This window comes from Sturnira hondurensis, unplaced genomic scaffold (assembly GCF_014824575.4).
Source record: "Sturnira hondurensis isolate 20B ecotype Veracruz unplaced genomic scaffold, ASM1482457v3 Scaffold0006496, whole genome shotgun sequence".
Lineage (NCBI taxonomy): Eukaryota > Metazoa > Chordata > Mammalia > Chiroptera > Phyllostomidae > Sturnira > Sturnira hondurensis.
In genome coordinates, this window is record NW_028079127.1 from 12614385 (window position 1) to 12635431 (window position 21047).

Sequence of the window (21047 nt, forward strand, 5' to 3'; positions counted from 1 at the left end):
CCTGGGTCGGGGGCCCTGTCCTGCCCGACCCTGCTCGCTGCTGGCTCCGCCCCTCTTACCGTCCCCGTTGAACGGTTAGATGTAGTCGGACTTCCGTATAATTCAATTTTCTGTCCTTTGGTTGTGTCTTTGTTTCTCCAAACCTTTGTTTTATTCAAACTTGGTTGTGGGAGAAGGCACAGTGTTTCCACCTATGCCTCCATCTTGGCAGAAGTGAAGTTTCTTGAGTCAAATAATTTGCAGAATGCCACAGAGTCTGATCTACTCATGCACATCAGTTATACTGGACAGCTATGATAGTTCCTCTCCTCCTGCCTCTCTGTAGATTCCCACCATCAAAAGTACTTCCTGTGAGGTCAGGGACGATGACTACTTGGCAGACAAGCCCATTCCCAGACGACCAACTATCTATTAAACTCTCTTTACCACTGAGCCCAGGTCTGGTCTCAGCATCCCTATCAGCTCAGCGTCCTAGACCTCACTCTCAGTCAGTTGCAATTAACATAGGAGATGAAACCTACTTGTCACCCTGGATTAGAGAATGAAACCAGGCATTAAGTTTTAAAAGGCTGTAGTTACATGAAAACATGCTTCTTGGCTAGGAAGTGATTACCTTGACCAAGAGTAAGAGCTTCTCTCTAAGGAGTTTAATACCTGGCCCTAAAGAATTCAGCAGAGACAGTTGGAGTAAGAGGAAGACAAGGATGGTAGTGAGCAGGTCTGGCAACCTAAGGGAGGCAGGGCCAGGGAGGCGGCACAAAGAACAGGGTGTGAAGGAGAGAAAAGTCCAAGTGGCTTATTTTAAAATTCCCTGGGGTCATGATATTCTGGCTCATTTTTTTTTTTCTTAGCACCATCTTGAGGATTTGGGTGGGGAATGACTCAGAATGAAGGCCACTAACGGTGAGTCACTGGCCACTTCCTGCATTACCTGGTCTTTTCAGGAAGTCTGCCACCAAATAGACTTGGGTGACAGAACACCCTGGCCTCATCCACCTTGTGACAATTGATAACGTTGTGGTTTGAGACAAATCTGAGGAAATAAAGTCCAACATCCCCGTGAAACTGGAAATAAAGCTTTCCTGACCTCAGAGGTTTGTGGCTTTACAATGAATGGCCAGAAGTCATGCAAATGCAGCCAAATCTGGGAACTTCACTGATAAAGTAAATGAATGATGGGGATTTTTTAAGACTTTATTTTAAATTATTTTTAGAGAGAGGAGAAGGGAGAGAGGAAGAGAGGCAAAGAAACATCAATGTGTGCTGCTTGCTTCTCACCTGTCGCCTACTGGGGACCTGGCCTGCAACCCAGGCATGTGCCCTGACTGGGAATTGAACAGGCGACCCTTCGGTTTGCAGCCTGTCACTCAATCCACTGAGCTATTCCAGCCAGGGTTATTGGCCTATTTAATAGAATGACTAAAACCTTGAAGCAACCTTGCAAATTGCCACTTTCTCCTTTACTAACTGTGTGACCTTGGGCGAGTCTTGATGTCTTTCAGTGTTCTTATCTATTAAGTAGGGTAATCCTTTTGTAAAAAGAAAAATGATAGCAAAATATACTGCGTATACACTGTGTGCAGAACACTGAGATTGGCCCTGGGCAGTAATCAAAACTGGGGTAAGCACAGACCGTGCTCTCAAGGAATTTAAGACTTAACAAAGGGGAATACAGACAAGTAGAACAGTAACAACACAAGGCAGACAGAGCGATGGGTCTTCAGAGCAATGGAAGAATTGAAATGTCAGAGGACAGACCACTGGCAACATCCCAGTCATTTGACTTATTCTGGTTGGAAAGGTGTTCCGCAAGGGCTGGTGTAGGGTTTTTTCATTTTCATTTTTGTTTTTGGTGGTGGAGAAATAAGAAGCTGGTATCATTTGTTTTATTCTCTTATACATTATTCATGAAAGAAAAAAATAGTGAGTTGGTAAATAGTTTGAAATTAATACACGGGAGGTTGCGGTATATGTTTTAAAATTGTAAAGAGTTCGACCACAGCAACATTAATGCCGGGAAAGGTAATACTTCCTCTGAGAGAAGCTGGGGGGCTTGGAACTCGTTGGGGTGCACAACAAAGAAGAGAACACACCTGGGGTCTTCAAATCAAACTCCCTGTTCGTTAGAACAAAGCTGCCAGTGTGAAAGAAGCTTTAACCTTTTGGTTACTTTAAAAAGCATTTACTCTTCTTTTGACTCCAGTCTGAAAGAAGCACTGGAGAATTTTATAGCAACTATCTAAAAATAAACTAATCTTCTACAGTCCTCCTTTTAGCAGTAGGATTCTAATCCAATCAACAAACTGATTTAAATGAAAAAACAATTGTGATCAGTTTGGTTGCTTTCTCCTTCCTGCTGTTGAATTCTACAGTAATCAGTGTTTTTATTTTTTAATATCTAAGTTCAGTCAAGAGAACAAAATTGAGCCCTGGCTGGTGTAGCTTAGTGGACTGAGTGCCAGCCTGGGAACCAAAAGGTTGCTGGTTTGATTCTCAGTCAGGGCACATGCCTGGGTTTTGGATCAGAGGCAACCAATCAATGTATCTCTTGCACATCTATGTGAATTTAATTAAAATGTTTCTTTTCTCCTCTTTTCCCCTCCCTTCCCCTCTCCCTAAAAATAAATACAATCTTAAAAAAAACTAAAAACAAATAAAAAAAGAAAACAAAGTTGAGGATGTCGGTAATTTCCTAGAGCTTTACTTTTCTTCTTTTAAATTACAAAAAATTATTGATTTGAGAGAGAGAGGGGAAAAGGGAGAGAGACAGAAACATCAATTCCTTGTTCCACTTATTGATACTTTCATTTGTTGCCTCTTGCATGTGCCCTGACCCGGGATCAAACTGCAACCTTGGTGTTTCTGGATGACGCTCTAACCAACTCAGCTATCTGGCCAGGACCAATAATTTTGTTCTTGATTAACACCCACAAACCCTGTCTAGTGGTCTTCATATTTTTCAAAGTTTTTTCCTAGAATATGAAGAATAACTTCAAGAAAGAACCCATTTGCAAGAATTCTCTATCTAAATCTCTTCTTATTCATCTTAAATATGGAACAAGCCACCATATCTGAAAGATACATATTCAGCCTCAACTTACCTTAAGTACTTTGGAAACAAACTTAATAAAATGAAATGGAAAATCATGGCACTATTTCATTTAAACTGCTTTTCTAAATTGAGTTTCCAGTGGGCGATATAGCTTAATTGTGGTTGTATCATCATTTCTGATGCATTAAAAATTTTTAAATAATTTACTATAAACCACATTGGAACCTAAATAGCAGGGCTGAAACAGAGCCCAGACTGGTGATTTCTAACTAGAAGGGATGCCTCTGACTTCCTATATGACATCACGTTATATTGCTTGTGTAATTGTCCACATCCACAAGCCTGCAGACTGTCTTCCCAGGTCCTACTAAGTGATGCATTTTATTGCCAATGAAACCACTTCCTGTTCTCATTTGCAGGACTAGACTTGTTCTCTCATCTTCAGACCAGCAGAATATATACCTGAATTTTAATATATATGATAAATATATCAACTGTGTGTTTTTGTCTCAGTAAAGTGTTTCATTTATTTTTATCTTTAAAGTATATGATGAACATCTTTATGTATTTACCTGTTTAATTTATTCTTGGAATATTCTCCTGTTGGAACTTGAATGTTTGTGGCTATAATCTTTTGCCTTAGTTTTAATCTCTCTTGTTTTCTTCTTCCTTTCTTCTCTGCACCCCTCCTCCCTCCCTCCCTCCCTCCCTCTCTCCGTCCCTTCTTTTCTTTTCTTTGTGTTATCGTATCACATAAAAATCAAGTTATGAAATTAGAAATTTAATAAGGGTCTTAGGTGCCTAAATATTATTTCCTAAAATGTGACCTTGATCCACACTGTGTTCAAGCTCAAGGGTCAAGTTCAGACTAACTTATTTAATATCAAAGACAAAAGCAATAACAAAAGTCTATTCACCAAATGTCAGAAGAATAAATCCGTGGGTAAAATACCCTTTCTCTCTCTCTCAATCTCTCTCTCTTATACACACACACTGCTAGCTCACTTGATAAATGGTTGGCAATTTTTGTGGTGAGTACTCCAGGGTGTGCTATTTAAAACAGACCTTATTTAAAGCTTGTTTGCTTAAAGTAGGTCATTCTATATTTTCCAACATTTCAATACACTATTTTCTACAAAATCTAGGACTTTTAAGGCTAGAAATTAAATTAATTTTATCAAATAATATGTTGACCAGTTTCTTATTATAAAGCTCTTTAAATATTTATAGGGGTGAAAGAAATACACCTTTACCAAGATCCTCTTCTAGTTCAGGCAACTTACTCTGAGTCTAGGCCCTGAAGATATATTGAAATCTGGATGCTGCCACACGTGACCAGAATGGTTGTGCCCGTATCTTAGGTACATCTCCTTGCCAAATGTGTCTACCTTGACTTAGGTAGTTTCCTTCTTGAACCAAAGTGTCATGGCTGCCTGGGAGCCATCTTGGTTGACATGAGTGACTCAACTTTGTTTTATATACTTTATGCTATCTTGACTAGACCAGTGCCACTTTATTGGTCCTGCTCTCCACAGTGATGCACACCAGACTCACTTGCCTATCCAGAATGGACTGTGCTCATCTACACGTAGAGAACTTGTCAACTCCATCCCTGATCTCTTTGTTCTGTTCCCCTCTGCTTCCTTATAAAAACCTCTGCCTTCACTGAGATGGTAGAGATGGGCTTTTGAAATGTGAGCCCCTCATGTCCTACATGGCTGGCACCTTCAAATAAACTGCTTTCCTTTACATCAGCGCCTGCCTCTCCAGTACTGGCTTTTGTAGAGTCCAGCAGCTGTACCTGCATTCAATGACACCTTCAGTTCTTGTTATTATTTTATGAGGTAGGCATTATTGCATGTTTTTAATAGATGAGTAAACTCATAACTGGTGAAGTTTAATAACCGATCCCAACTCACAGAACTTTTCACCAGCAGAGCTGGTATTTAAGCTTCATCTCTCTAATTCCAAAGCTTATGCATCACACTGCACTGACTTCTTACTCTGCATATAAATTATTATAGGACATTTTCTGTATAATTGTTGACTTTCAGGATAAATCAATAAATTTAAATGTATCATACATTCAACAACCAATCAATTCTAATAACAGGAATATTTGTAGTTGCTCAAGTTTTTATTTTATGAGAAAGAGACAGATAATTTTAAAAAGTTAATTTAGCCCTAGCTAGTGTGGCTTAGTAGATTGAGCACTGGCCTACAAACTGGAAGGTCACAGGTTCAATTTCCGGTCAGGGCATCTGCCTGGGTTGCAGGCCAAGTCCCCAGTTAGGAGTGCATGAGAGGCATCCTGTCCATGTTCTCTCGGTCTCTTTTCCCCTCCCTTCCCCTCTCTCTAAAAATAAATAAATAAATAAATAAGTAAGTAAGTAAATACTCTTTTCAAAAAACGTTAATTTATAGGAAATTTTAGCTGAATAAGAAGAAGAGAAAGAAGAAGGGGGATGAGGAAAAATGCACACACACAAATACATACACACGTCTCAAGGTGTATTTCCAGAATGAGACAGATTTAAACCAATCTCTTACCCTATTTACATTATGCAAAATTATTTTGGAGGTATCACAATGTGACTTGAAGAACACAGGCTTTGGAGTCAGAGTTCAGTTATTTGAATCCCAGCTCTGCTGACTTTGAGGACCTGAGCTTATTTTCTTATCTCTAAAATCAGACCAATAGTATATTTGTTAAGAAGATTAAATGAGACCTTGTTTGTGAAATGCCTGAAATAGCACCTAGGACAGATACCAGGCCCAGTGAATGGTAGGCTATCATTACATAGGTAGTTTTTAGAATAATTTTTTGAGGTTCTGTAAGTCTCTTTAATAATATTAAAGAATGTTCAATATTAGTATAATCATAACATTGCAGAATTTTGAAGATGGATGGTAAATTAGAGAGCTTTTTAGTTAAATTACTTCATTTTATGTTTGAGGAAACTGAGACCCAAAGAGACAAAGGAAATTGACCAAAATCACACAGATAATTATGATTAGAGTTGGGATTAGAACCTGGCCTGTTAATTAATGGTTCCCCTGGAATTTTTTAAGTTGTGAGCGAATGATTACACCACTTGAGCAATAAATTATGAAATGAGTGTGAACAGAGTTTAGAATTCTAATCAAATAACACCTGTAATGAAGTTAGACATATATTTAATGAATGATAGCCATAATTATTATTGTGCATCATGATAACAAGGCATAAATAGTAAGTATCATGTATTAAGGGTCATTGTAATTATTTTGTACAAACAAGCCACAAAAGGGAAAAATAAAATGAAGAAGAGCAGGAAAGTCTTTAAAGGGTTTCTTTAAAGGGTCTTGAAGCTGTGTTTTTCTGGAAAAAGGCAGGGGGCTGAGAAGTGGTTTTGGAAGGAGGCAAGACCAGAATTTCCCTTGAATTCCTCTTTTCTTGGAAGGAGGGACTGAGGCTCACTTCCTTTCCTATTGATGGAAGAACCAATCAGTATTTCCCTTCTTTTTCTGCATCAGCTTCTAGTTTGGATCTGGAAGTTTTAGCTACCAGAATCCAACCCTTAGTAGATAATGCTGAAGTCGACATCCAGAGCACAGCGGTGGAATCACTGCTTTTAGCAAAACTATCATCTACTTTCTATTATCACTGTGCTCTGATTCTTAACATTTTGCACTGAGGGCCTCAAAGAACACCTGGGTCACAGAATGTTCCCACCTCAGCCAACTGAGAAGATTTGGCTGCATAATTACCCCTGCAGTCCTTGGAGAAGCTTTGGGTTTTCCAATTCCTTCTTCTCTTACTCCCAGCAGGAGAGGATGAGACCTATCTGGAGTCTCAAAAATGTGCTTGCAGGAAAGGCTCTTGGCTCAAAGGTATTTTCTCCACAGTGCTCACTTGGTTTCTGTCAGACATCTATCCCTGAAGTGGGATACCTTTCATGTACACCTGGAATAGGTGAGTTTAATAAGATTGCTTTTCTAATACTGTGCTTAAATGGAGGGAAAGGGATTTCTGAGGGGGGTGGGGAAGTGAGGGAAGAGATATAGAGAGAAGTACATTTTTGAGTGGTGGGAGTTTTAGGGGAGAAGAAATCTTTATTGGGGGCCCTGGAGGGGAACTTCGGTCAGCCCAATAGCAGGGATAAAGAGAAAATATTCCCAGAGAAAGGTAGGCTCAAATGCATGGAGAAGAAGGTGAGATTCTAGAGACAAATGTCATGTGCCCTACAAAATCTTCCTGGAGCCTCTCTTTCCCTCACATCTCTTCCTACTGGTATTTAAATCTGAAGTCCCTGACATATGTCATTCCTGGAGGGGTGAGAAGGAGCAAATTGCTCACTCAGGGATGATTTGTACAAAGATCTTTGCAGGGACAGGCCCAGGGTGACCTTTGGGTTATGGGTGAGTATATTTCTTCAAAAATATGAGGATATGCTCTGCCTCTGTCTGGGTGCCATGTAGCTGGCTCTGTCACCCAGTGACATTTCCACAGCACCTTGCTACTTGGGCCTAATTGGCACTTACACTCATTCTTTATTCAGGTCAGTGTGTGTGTATCTAACTGGGGCACAGGGAGGGCTGCGGTTGGCATTCACTACAGCTTTGTACTCTGAGCCTTCTCTTAGCTGCATTACCTAGGCCTGCTGACAACTGTAGTTTTCCCAAAGCTACTGTTCCAGTCCTGGCCACCTTGCTGTTGCTTTTGTCACTCAAGTCACCATTTTTATGTTCTTGCTCCAATCCCCGTTTTCCTGCCACCACCAGCAATGCTGTCAGCTCTAATGTGCTAGCTCATTGTTGTTGCTCTTGCTCAGCTGACCCTGGACTTGGAAGAGAGATTTGCTCCTGGACAGTGAAGGCTCTTCCTATGGACCTTGTCCAACTTTAAGTGGAGGGTGAAATGGCTATTGGAGTTAGGAAGACTTTAGATCTTCCACTTAGTAACCCAGTGACCTTGGGAAAATTATTTAAGATTTGGGACTTGTTACTTACTGTACTCATTAATTGAAGACAATAATGCCTTTTCACAGTATTGTTATGAGAAATAGAGGTATTTTATGAATGATACCCGGCATATAGTAGGCACTTAATTTTTTCTTCCTTCCTCCCTTCCTCCCTCCCTCCCTCCCTTCCTTCCTTCCTTCCTTCCTTCCTTCCTTCCTTCCTTCCTTCCTTCCTTCCTCCCTCCCTCCCTCCCTCCCTCCCTCCCTCCCTCCCTTCCTTCCTCCTTCCTTCCTCCCTCCCTTCCTTTCTTTCTTTTACTGTTCTTCAATTACAGTTGTCCCAATATCCCCCCTTTATTCTCCCCCTGCCCTACCCACCCCCACCTCCCACATTTAATCCTCCCCTCCCCCATTGTCTTTGTCCATGGGTCTTCTGATGACCTGTACCCTTTTTTCTCTCATTATCCCCCTCCCCTCTGGTTACTGTCAGTTTGTTCTTTATTTTCATGTCTCTGGTTCTATTTTGATCACTTGTTTGTTTTGTTGATTAGGTTCCACTTACAGGTGAGATCATATGGTACTTGTCCTTTACTGCCTGGTTTATTTCACTTAGCATAATGCTCTCCAGTTCCATCTGTGCTGTCACAAAGGGTAGGAGCTCCATCTTTCTTTCTGTTGTGTAGTATTCCACTGTGTAAATGTACCACAGTTTTTTGACCCACTCATTTGCCAATGGGCACTTAGGTTGCTTCTAGCACTTGGCTATTGTAAATTGTGCTGCTATGAACATTGGGGTGCATATGTTCTTTTGAATTGGTGTTTCAGGATTCCTAGGTTATAATCCCAGCAGTGGAATTGCCAGATCAAAAGGTAGTTTCACTTTTAGTTTTTTGGGGAAATCCCATACTGTTTTCTACAGTGGCCGCACCAGTCCACATTCCCACCAATAGTGCAGTAGGGTTCCCTTTTCTCCACAACCTCACCAGCACTTGGTGTTTGTTGATTTGTTAATGATGGCCATTCTGAGTGGTGTGAAGTGGTATCTCACTGTGGTTTTTAATTTGCATCTCTCAGATGGCTAGTGATGCTGAGCATCCTTTCATCTGTCTCTGGGTCCTCTTTATGTCCTCCTTGGAGAAGTATCTGTTCAGGTCCCTTAGTAGGCACGTAATTAATGGTGACTGAGATCATTATTTAAATGGGGTACATTTCTTTTGGTCAGTATGAGATAGCTCAGAATTCCTGAGGTGGGCATGGAAACTAGGACACTCCTTATGACCTTGTTATAATTGACTGGTGACTAATGGATGGTTTCCAGGATGATCTCTGTTCTTAGGGAATGTAGCTGACTTCAAGATATTATTTCTAGGCATTCTGGGTAATGGGATTTTATGGGAAATATTTTCCACAGGTAACATATTACCTGTGGTAATATGTTACCTGTGGAAAACACTTCCCATAATTACACCCAAATCATTGGGTATAATGATTATACCCAAATCATTGGGCTATAGAATTTTTCCTAATGAATCTAACTTAAGCACAGAAATAGCTGGCCTTTTAAGAACTGGGCTGGTGGTTATATTACTGTCTCAGGTATAGTTCATTCCTTGCCATTAAGGTATTGATATTACTAAGAAAGAACTGTATTATTAGGACTGCATGGCCCTATTGCCTGAACCTAAAGACAGTCGGACTAGGTCTGTGGCCATGGCTGTATGCAGCTTTGTAATCATTGATTTGAAGTCCACTTCTAAGATATGCTTAAGGAAAGGTGGTGGGTCCCAGGCCTTATCTTTTTTGAGGCAAAGCAGGAAAGGAGTTCCTCAGAGCAACCACATCTTGAGGAGAAGCTCCTCATTGTAGCGTGCAATCCAGGATAACACGATACTGTTAACCTGGAATAACAAAACAATACCAATGCCCATACTAACAGGAATACTGTATTAATTCTAATATCAACACTAGTTCCAGTATTATTAAGTGCCAATTCTAACAACACTTCTACTACCATTTATTGATCACTATGTACATGCTAGCCACTATGCCAAGAACTTTGTAGGTAATGTCACACTTAATTCTCACAAGAATATTTTGGTGATAAAAGTATATAGTGCCTAGATATGCCAGGCACTGTTCCAGGTGTCTTATAGTTATTTACTTACTTAATTCTCACTAGAAGTCTAAAAGACAGATGCAGTTATTATTGTGGATGAGAAGACAGGATTAGAGAAGCTAAGTAACTTCCCCAGGCTCACACAATAAAATATGTGGCAGAGCAAACATGTACAATCAATTTCTCTGACTCTAAATCTGGTATTGTGTGGTGCATGCATGTGTTTAGAATCACCAGGACACATTTATAAATTTTCTGTATGACTTCTGCATCTATTAATGAAACTGATGGTGCATTTTCTCAGGAGAATGTATCCTTTTTTAAAAAGATTTTATTTATTCGTTTTTAGAGAGAGGGCAAGGGAGGGAGAAAGAGAGGCAACACATGAAACATCAATGTGTGGTTGCTTCTCATGTGGCCCCCACTGGGGACCTGGCCTGCAACCCAAGCATGTGCCATGACTGGGAATTGAACTGGCGACCCTTTGGTTTGCAGTCCGCTCTCAATCCACTGAGCTATACCAGCCAGGGCCAGGAGAATGTATCTTTTTTAAAATTTAATCTATTGGGATTTACACTGGTTAATAAAATTATATAAATTCAAGCTACACAATTCTATAATACATCCTCTATATTGTATTGAGTGTTCGCCACCCCAAGTCATGTCTTTTCCTATCACCATTTATCCCCCCTTTACCCTCTTCTACCTCCCAACCTCCATTTCCCTCTGCTAATTACCACATTGTTGTTTGTCTGTGAAGTTTTTTTTCTTAACCCCCTTAATCTTTTTCACCCAGCTTCCCTGCCACCTCCCCTCTGACAGCCATGAGTCTATTTCTATTTTGTTTACTTATTTTGTTCATTTGATTCCACATATAAGTGAAATCATTTGGTATTTGTCTTTCTTTGACTAGCTTATTTCCCTTAACATAGTACTTAATATAAGACTTTACAGTTCCATTCGTGCTGCCACAAAAGGTAAAATTTCCTTCTTTTTTATGATTGAGTAGTATTCCATTTGGTAAATGTACCACAACTTTTTTAAAAAAGATTTTATTTCTTTACTTTTAGAGGGAGGGTAAGAGAGGGAAGAGAGGGGGTATGTGAGAGATACATACATAATTCAGTTGCATCTCATATACCTCCAACCTGGGACCTGTCCTACATCCCAGGCATGTGCCCTGATTGGGAATCAAACTGATGATGACTTTTTGGTTTGTAGGCCAGTGCTCAACCCACTGAGTCATACCATCGAGGGCTGTACCACAAGTTTTTATCTATTCATCTACTGATGGACACTTAGGCTACTTCCAGATCTTGGTGACTGTAAATAATACTGCAAGAAATATAGGGGTGCATACATTCTTCTGAATTAATGTTTTGGATTTCTTCAGATAAATTCCCAGAAGAGGAATTGCTGGCTGATAAGGCAGTTCCATTTTTAATTTTCTGAGGTAACTTCATGGTGCTTTCCACAGTGGTTGTACCAATTTGCATTCCTACCAATAGTGCATGAGTGTTCTCTTCTTTTAGTTAAAAGTTAATTTTACCCTCGAATTTTGTGCCACTTGAAACTATCTTGTAAATCAGAAATATTTTCTCTTGATTTTTCTTAATTTCACTGAACTGATTTGAATATAGGCTTCAAAAACTATTCCAAGTCTGCTTTTATGAGTAACACTGAGGCCATCTTTTAAAATCTCCTATGGTTTTGATAATATTTCAAAACATATTCTTTGCAATGAGCACTTCATCATATTCTACTTGTTTATGTCTCTTCATAGTAGACAAAAACAATTCCCCTAAATTGTTCTCACAGGCACCACTTAGTTGTAGAAATTTTTTTTACTGAATTGGATTTGGGAGAGAGCTTAGAGCTTAACATTTATGGGGAATTTTCAAAGGAATTTTATTTTTATTATTTTTTTAATTCTATATTTGATTTTAGTGTTCAAAGAACTTTGAGACTGAGGTCTTGTATGTGCAGATCTCTAACATAATCTGTCCAGGGTAGATGCATAGCCTCTTTTCTGGGTCTCAGCCCTCCATAAAGAGATCTCTGGGGTTAGCTGGTAGTTCATTTTTCCTTTAATCCGTGCATTGGCCCATAACTGCAATCCAGTGTCATTTGTCATCTGCAGTGGAGTTAACATTTTACAACCAAGGTCTTTCTGGATGACAGGCACTACAATTAGACATTCATGCATTAGAACTTTAATAAGATTCTTGAACTGTGAAAGGTGCTAAAATCCAGAACCAATCCCATCACACATTAATTATATCACAAACCAGAACTCTTACGTGGTCTCTGCTGCAGAATGTAGAAATTGTAAGAATTCTTTCATGATTTAAAGTGGTGTTCTTAACCTTGGAATCATAGGTTCCCTAGGCATCTGCATTTAGAGTTAAGGGGTCCACAAATCTGATGGGAAAAAATCCACATATTTATTTTTACTGATCTGTAGCTGTAATTCAGTTATTTTCGCCCCTTCTAAGTGTTGGCCACAAACCACAATCATATTACCTATTGATAATGCCATGATTCTGACTCTAATAGAAATTATAGAGATTTTTCTTTTATATTACAGTTGTTACTGATCACACAAAAGACCATTTGGCCTCTTCTCTACTTTAAAGTCATGGTAATTAGACATACTGCAACATCTTAAAATTTAATGTTTTAATAAAGAAGCACACATATCACAATATCAAATTCAAAATATATGGTGCTAGCTATATTTAAATATAATTGGCATGTACTCCTAGTAGGGGTACATGACACAAAATAGGTTAAGAACCCCTAGAGAGTTGGTACCAAGGTGTGTGAACTGAGGGTACCGTGGTCAAATGTGGCCTCCAAGCCAAACCTTCTGTGAGATGTCCAGAGAATCTATGGAAGATGAAGAGAGCCTCATTTGCTTTTCCGGCTTTCAGCAAGGATCACTGATCCTCAATCTAACAGATCTGAGAGCTCATCCTAAGTACCAATGGCCAAGGGTGCTTTTATCCACAGTATATTAGGTATGACCCAAGTGCACTGTGATGTTTCTTTGCATCGTGCTAACTAACCACGTATGCAAGGTTACATAAGTACTCCTATACCCAGCTTGAGGAGGATACATACATAATATGTAAAACACATCAACTCAACTCAAGTCCTTATTCTTAAAGATATACACAGGGGAATCTAGCTTTTATACTTGAAAATTTAATATGGATCTAACAGTGTCTCCAGACGTTAACTCTGTAACTTGGGACAACTATTATCTTGAGATAATCACTCCTTTCTCTTATTACTCATTGGTGAAAGCTTTTATTTAAAAGCACATTACCTTAAAATAGAAATAATTGGGGAAAATTATGTGTATCAGTTAGGATTAAGATCTGCTGCATATAATTGGAAACCTCAAATCACAGTAGCTTAAACGAGGTAGATATTTATTTTTTGCTAAAAAGAAAAACAGCCCAGAGGTAAGTATTTCAGGAGCAGCACATCTCTATAAAGTCATTGACCCAGATTCCCTCTAACTTTCTGCTACTCCATCTTTAGAAAGTGACATCTACTCTTATGATTCAATATGGCTGATCGAGTCCTTGCCATCACACCTAGATTCAAGTAGCAGGAAAAATTTGAGAAGGAAGATGTTCAATTTAGGATACCCTGGATTTGAGGTTCCTGAAGGCAGCTAAGGGAAAGTGCCAGGGAAATGATTGGAAAGGCTGGTGCAGAGCTCAGAGGAATTGATTGCCCGGTGGGAGGTACAGGATCAACAACTGACTGTGTATAAAGTGATGAGCACTAAACTAAAACCAGGGGTGTGCATGAGATGACCCAGAGAGAGTGAGTACCATTAAAAGAGGGCCCAGGAAAGAGCATTGGACACACTTACAAAATTAAGGTGTTTTTTTTCCCCAAAAAGAGGGATAAAAAAGTTCTTTTCCCAATTGAGTTAGCTTCTTTTTAGCAGTCATTTCTGTAAGTAAGCCGTTTACAGTTCTGCTACTGTTACATTGACCAGAACTTGGTCACACAGCTCTACCTAGGTTAAGGGAGAATGGGAAATGTAGTCTCATAATTAGTTGCATTTTGGTCTCCAGTCAAACTGGGGCTCATTTTCCGAAGGAGAAAAGGGAATGGCTATTAACCAGTAGCTGTGGTTCCCATGACAATATGTACAAGGGGACTGAAGTCTGCACATATTTTAGAAAGGTAGGCAGGAAAGAGCACTGGACTGGCAGACAGATATGCTGGATCCTTGTTCTGCCTATGTCTTTTATCTAGAACACCTTAAGCAAATGACTTGAGTTCCTTGAAGGTTTAGTTTTTTTTAAATTTTTAATGTGGATGTGGTCATTCTTTGCCTTTACGCTTTTCAGTTGTTGTGAATTTTATCTGAGGCAGTGCATGTGAAAACACTTTTACTACTATAAAAGCATTGCATAAATTCAAAGTATGTTGCACCTTCAGGATGCCTGAAAGCTAGACTCGTAGATGAGTAGGCTCAGCAGACCTGCCAGTAAACGAATCACACTAAAAACCAAGAAACGATCCCATCTCTATGTTGACAATTCCTGATAATGCATTTTCTAAGTTCAGGTGGAAATGAAACTATTTTGACAGCAGACCACTCAATGAGGCCAGCTACATGTATTATAATTGTGATATGGGTTAAAAAAGTAATTTTCAAGGATAGTACAATATCATATCTGATGAACAATGTCTTTTTAAAGATTTTTAAAAAACATAGTTCCTCTCTCTTTTTCTTTTTAAAGATTTTATTTATTTATTTATTTATACTGAGGGAAAGGGAGGCAGAAAGAGAGGGAGAGAAATATCAATGTGTGGTTGCCTCTCACGTGCCCCCTACTGGGGACCTGGCATGCAACCCAGACATGTGTCCTAGACTGGGAATTGAACTGGTGACCCTTTGTTTCACAGTCTGGTGCTCAATCCACTGAGCTATACCAGCCAGGGCTTTTTTAGATTAAAAAATATTTTATTGATTATTGTATTTCAGTTGTTCCAATTCCCCCCCTTTCCCCGATCCACTCAGCACTCCCCGCTCCCCCAGGCAATACCCCCACAATTGTTCATGTCCATGGGTCATGCACATAAGCTCTTTGGCTACTCCATTTCCTATACTGTACTTTACATCCCCATGGCTATTCTGTAAATACCTATTTGTACTTTTTAATCCCCTCACTTCTTCACCCATTCCCGTAAGCCCATTCCCCTAAACCCTGCTCCCATCTGGCAACCATCAAAACACTCTCTGTATCCATGATTCTGTATCTGTTCTTCTTGTTTGCTTAGTTTGTTTTTTACATTCAACTGTTGATAGATATGTATTTTTGCCATTCTATTGTTCATACTTTTGATCTTCTTTTTCTTAAATAATCCCTGTAACATTTCATATAATAATGGTTTGGTGATGATGAAATCCTTTATTTTTTTCTTGTCTGGGAAGCTCTTTATCTGCCCTTTGATTCTAAACCCCAGCTTGCTTGGGCAGAGCAATCTTGGCTGTAGGTCTCTGCTTTTCATGACTTTGAATGTTTCTTGCCAGTGCCTTCTAGCCTGCAGTTTCTTTTGAGAAATCATCACAGTCTTATGGGAAGTCCCCTGTAGGATAACTAACTTCTTTTCTCTTGCTGCATTTAAAATTTTCTCTTTACCTTTTCACCTTAGACATTTTGATTACGATTGTCTTGGAGTGGGGCTCTTTGTATCTATTTTGTTTGGGATTCTTTGTTTCCTAGACTTGCATGTCTATTTCCCTCACCATATTAGGGAAGTTTTCTTTCACTATTTTTTCAGATAGATTTTCAATTTCTTGCTCTTTCTCTTCTGGCACCACAACAATACAAATGTTGGACCTGTTGAAATTGTTCCAGAGGCTACTCACACTATCTTCATTTTTTGGATTTTTTTTCTTGTTCTGACTCTTTTTGCTTCCTTATATTAAAAATCATTGATTTAATTCTTGGCTTCATCCACTCTACTGTTGTTTCCCTGTAAATTGTTCTTTATTTCAATTAGTGCATCCTTTGTTTCTGACTGGATCTTTTCTATGCTATTGAGGTCCTCACTAAGTTTTTTGAGCACTCTTATAACAAAGTTTTGAACTCTGCAATTGATAGATTGCTTATCTCCATTTTGTTTAGCTCTTTTTCTGGAGTTTTGATCTATTCTTTCATTTGGGCCACATGCCTTTGTCTCCTCATTTTGGCAGTGTTTGTTTCTATGTATGAGGCATAGTTGCTTAGACTCCATGTCTTGGTAGTGTTTCCTAATCTAGTAGGTGTCCTATAGAGTCCAGTGGTACAGCCTCCCCTATCACCTAATCTGGGTATTTGAGGTGTGCCTTTTATGTGGGCTGAGTACACCCTCTTCTTGTAGTTGAGCCTTGATTGCTCTTAGGAGGTCAATAGGAGGATATACCCAGGCCAGTCAGCTGCAAGGACTGGCTGTGACCACTTAGCACCAAGCTCCGCCCTTTGTGGAGAATCATCTGTGCAGGGACATGGTTGGTGGTATTCTTCTGTGGTGTGTGCAGCTGTCCACTGTGTGTGCAGGATCTAGGAATTCCCTGGTGGTGCAGGCCAAGGTTAGCCCTCATCTATGTTCTGCCTGGGGCCACCCTGACCGAAGTATAAAGCAATCTGAGGTGGTTATTACTTGTGCTGGGCTTGGAGATTCCTAGGTGAAGTCAAGCTGTGTATCTAAGCTGGCTGCTGCTAGTACTGGTCCTGGGGCCACTTAGCGAGAGGTATGGTGGGTGGAGGCTCACTGAGGCAGGCCTTCGCTTGTTTGATAGGATTTAGGAAGTTGTGAAGCATGAGCCAAGACCAGCCAATTATATAGAAAAGTCATGCTTAACAGTTTGGGCGGCCCATAATTTGAGTGCAGTGGGGTCTCAGGGGATGTCCAGGGCAGGGCAAATGGTATTAGCCAGGTTGATAGAGTCTCAGATACGGCACTTGCCTGCTGGCTCTGTGGGTGTGTGTGGGGAAGGCTCAGAAAAGAGACAATGACCTCTGCTCACTTTTCTAAGTGAAAACTGTCCTCCAGCTCCTACCTTGATGCCAGATACTTTAGTTCTACCCTGTATGTCACTGGTGTTTTTCAAGCTGCTACTCAAGTGCTGGAGCTCAGAGGGAGTGAGTCTGAGTAAGTCTGTGTGGAAGTTCTTTAAGGGGAACTGCTGGGACTACAGAAGTTTCTTCCACTGACTCAGTCCCTACTGGGTTTTGCAGTCAGAAGTAATGGGGACTTACCTCCTGCCACCAGAACCCTGGGCTGGTGGGCCTGGTGTGGGGCTAGGACTCCTTGCTCCCGAGATATCTCTCCTGAATTTTTATCTAGCACACATGGATGTGGTACCAGCCTATTCTGCATCTCTGCCCCTCCTATAAGTATGGATGGTTTCTTTAATTCTGTAGTTGTCAGACTTCCTTTCAACTCAATTTTCTGATGGTTCTGACTGATGGTTGTTCTAAATTTTATTTGTAAGTTTAATGTGGTTGTGAGAGGAGGTGACCCATGTTTACCTATGCTGCCATCTTGAATGGACGTCCTCGAACAATGTCTTAAATGGAAGTCTTGGTCACTGTTGAGTGAACAGGATTAACTCTAGCTAGCAGAAGCAGAATGGGATGTATCACAAGATTTAAAATGGCATACAGTATCATTGGGGATGGGTAGCTAAAGAAACAGCCCCTAGGCTGAGGTTTCACGGACAACTTCCAAAGCCCCACAGAATTGTACTTCTGCTCCTGCCATGATCAAATGCCATCTGTTACATCAAGAATCTTGTTTGAGGTCCTGGCTCCAGAGTCACACTGCTGCAGCCTCGATCGGATCCAGCTTGATCCACACCAAGAGGATGATGCCTCATGCCCTTTCTTGTGTATTTAACCCCATTCTGAAACCAGTTCCCACATGGTTGCCTCTAGTTGGAGGATCCTCAATACACCCAGAACAGTTAAGGGAGTCTGAGAAATCAGTTTTTGCCTTTACAACCTCTGCTACCATGTTGGAATATATGTTACACATGTCAATTGTCCATCCACAGTATCTGTCAGAATAAATTTTATGCGTACCTATGAAATGGAAATTGCTACTCGAGGCCCCAAAACTCTGGCTACATGTCTGTTAATTAAATGATTTCAACACAATACAATTTATTTAGGGCAGAGGAAATTCATTTAACTCAAACATGGGTTGAATGAAGAGGCAGAAAGCATAGGAAACATTCACATACATATACCTGTAGCATGTCATTAAGTTAAAACATTTGTATCAACATTAAACTCAAGTTAGGCCTGTGGATATTTCACTAAGAGTATTATTTGTTCATAAATATGAATTTCTTGTTACTCCCATTAATTAAGATCAAAATAACTTACTCATTTTAATGTATTTACACATTATCATGAAACCACAGTAATTAAAGTTCAGCATATGCATAGAGATAATCTAATGAAATTTTATTGACTAGGAGAATTCTCAATAACTATCTTTCTGCTTGAACAGCTTAGCTAATAAAACACAGGCATTCAAAACTAAGAATGGGCTAGAGTCATATAAAAATGACTTGAGTCCTTAATGCTTCTAAAAATATTGTGGGAAAACTATGTATTCATTAGAGTGAGAAGATATTTTTGTTGTTGTAGCACAAACCGGCTTCAGAGAGGGGCAGATTCTCAGTTTAACAATGCAGAACTTACTCTGCAATAAACCCATGACTTGTCACTGAATGGTATATTGAAGAAGCAGACAAAGATGGTCAGTGGATGGAAGAAGTAGAATGACATTTCTAAATACTACTTAGGCAGGGCTTATGGAGAAGGCAAGAGAGTAGGGCAACGGGGCTGTGAAAATATCCTTTCCAAAACCTGTTCTATTTTTCCCTGACAGAATGGTTCTCAAACTTTTGGTCTTAAGGTCCTTTTAAATTCTTAAAAATTATTGAGGCTCCTAAAGAGCATTTGTTTATGTAGCTTATATCTATTCATGTTTACTATATTCAAAATAAAAACAGAAATTTAAAACTATTTAAAATAACAACAATAGGCATATTGCATGTTAACATAATGGTTAGTTGCAATGCAAACCCACATCAATGATCTTTTTGTACACTGTTACATTAAAATGCATTGGTTTATCTTGTACTTTGAATGAAACTTGTGCAAGTTTTGATTCTGTAGCCTCATTCGTTGGTCATCTGAAAAATACTAGTTCATTGAATTATGCAAATATCCCAAAGGTTGCCACAATATATTATACAGTATTTTAAAAATACATTTGTTAATGTCTCTGAAAAGGTCTTTAAGCATTGGGAAGCTGTCAAGCTTAATGTGGTGAATATAAATTTTCTGTAACTCTGATTTTCACTTTGACCTTGAATGCTATCATTGCCGACAAATACTATTGGGAGTTTTCCTTGAGGTGATAGGCTCACTTCATTCATTTTTTGAGAAAGTGTCTGTCAAATACTCTGGTCTAAATCATCATGGTTTTTCTCTCAGTTGTTCTTTTAAATAAAAATGTGGTCCATGAAAAAAATGGCTCATTTAGCATTGCAACTCAAACAATTGTACAAGTGTTTTTTCTAGAGACACTCACTGGAATTTGGTATACAGAAGTACTTTAGGTATATTTTCCATTTTATCACACTAAATGTCCCCAGAGGTTGAGATGTAAGAAATGAATACTTTTTACTGCTTCTTTGGAGTATTCTTAAGGGACATCAGTATTAGGCTTGTTTTTTTTTTTTTCTGTAAATGCACAGTGGTGAAAAAAAACATGAGTACTAGTATAGTTAGTGCCATTTCCTTGATTAGCGCTAAGATGCCAGAAGTTCTGTCCGATGTTGTTGAAAATATCAATCATGTAAAGAATACAAGTAGTGCCTTGGTTTTGTCATGAAGATAAATTCAGTCTCAGGGATACCCTGAAATACGTTTGCAGTGGTGTTTGAATTGCTGGTTCCTAGGTAGGTCTTGTACTGGGATATGGGGTAATTGTTATTGACAGGGACATTTGGGGTTGCAATGTGAAAGTCAACATCTTATGTGAGCCTCAATGCATGAGATGTTAAAAGAAACTTTGATTATTATTTGGACATTATTAACATTAATCATGAATTGCTACTTGTGGAGCACTGCTCCAAACAAAACCTATTAGTTTGGAAAAAAACACTAAATTTTGTTAGTGTTTCCAAGGTTCTCTCCTTGGCCCTCTTCTAATGCCACCTTGTTTATACCCTTGGCTTGAGTTTTGTACACAGTTGACTCCTAGTCCTGTACCTTCCACCAGGCAGCTCCCCTGAGCCGGCATTCTAACCGGTTCCCCAGCACCTTCCCCTACTTGTCGTCAAAACCACAGTATCTTGAAGTGAACATCTTTTGACTCAAATCTACTGCCCCTAGTCCTCTCTTAAGTGTCCAAGCCAGAAACTTGGAAGTAAATCCTGGATTATCCTGTTCCCAACTCAATAACTAGCTGATCCTTAGATCTTGTTGACTTCATTTTGTCTTTTGAATCATTCTGCTAACCTGCAACTTCATTGTAAGTCCCTGGATAAGTAACTGCTTCTGGTATCCTAACTGATCTCTCTGCCTTAGATTTGCTCTGCTACAATCCATCCCTTCTTACAGATATTCTTCTTGCTAGTATTTCTCTTTACTGAAGTAAAAAATGACTTTGTAGCTCCTTTGCTGAAAACACTTCATTGGCACATTTTGGATCAAAGAAAAAGGCCTCAGCATGACATATAGGATCTTTCAGTACTACCCTTTCTCTTTTCAGCCTTGTTTTCCACAAAGCCCTCTGTGCTTCCAGTCACAAAATTCTGTTTCCTTCAAAGTACGATACTCTTTCCTACTGTGGAGTTTTTGCTCATGCAGTTCCCCCTGCATAGAAATTTTTCCCC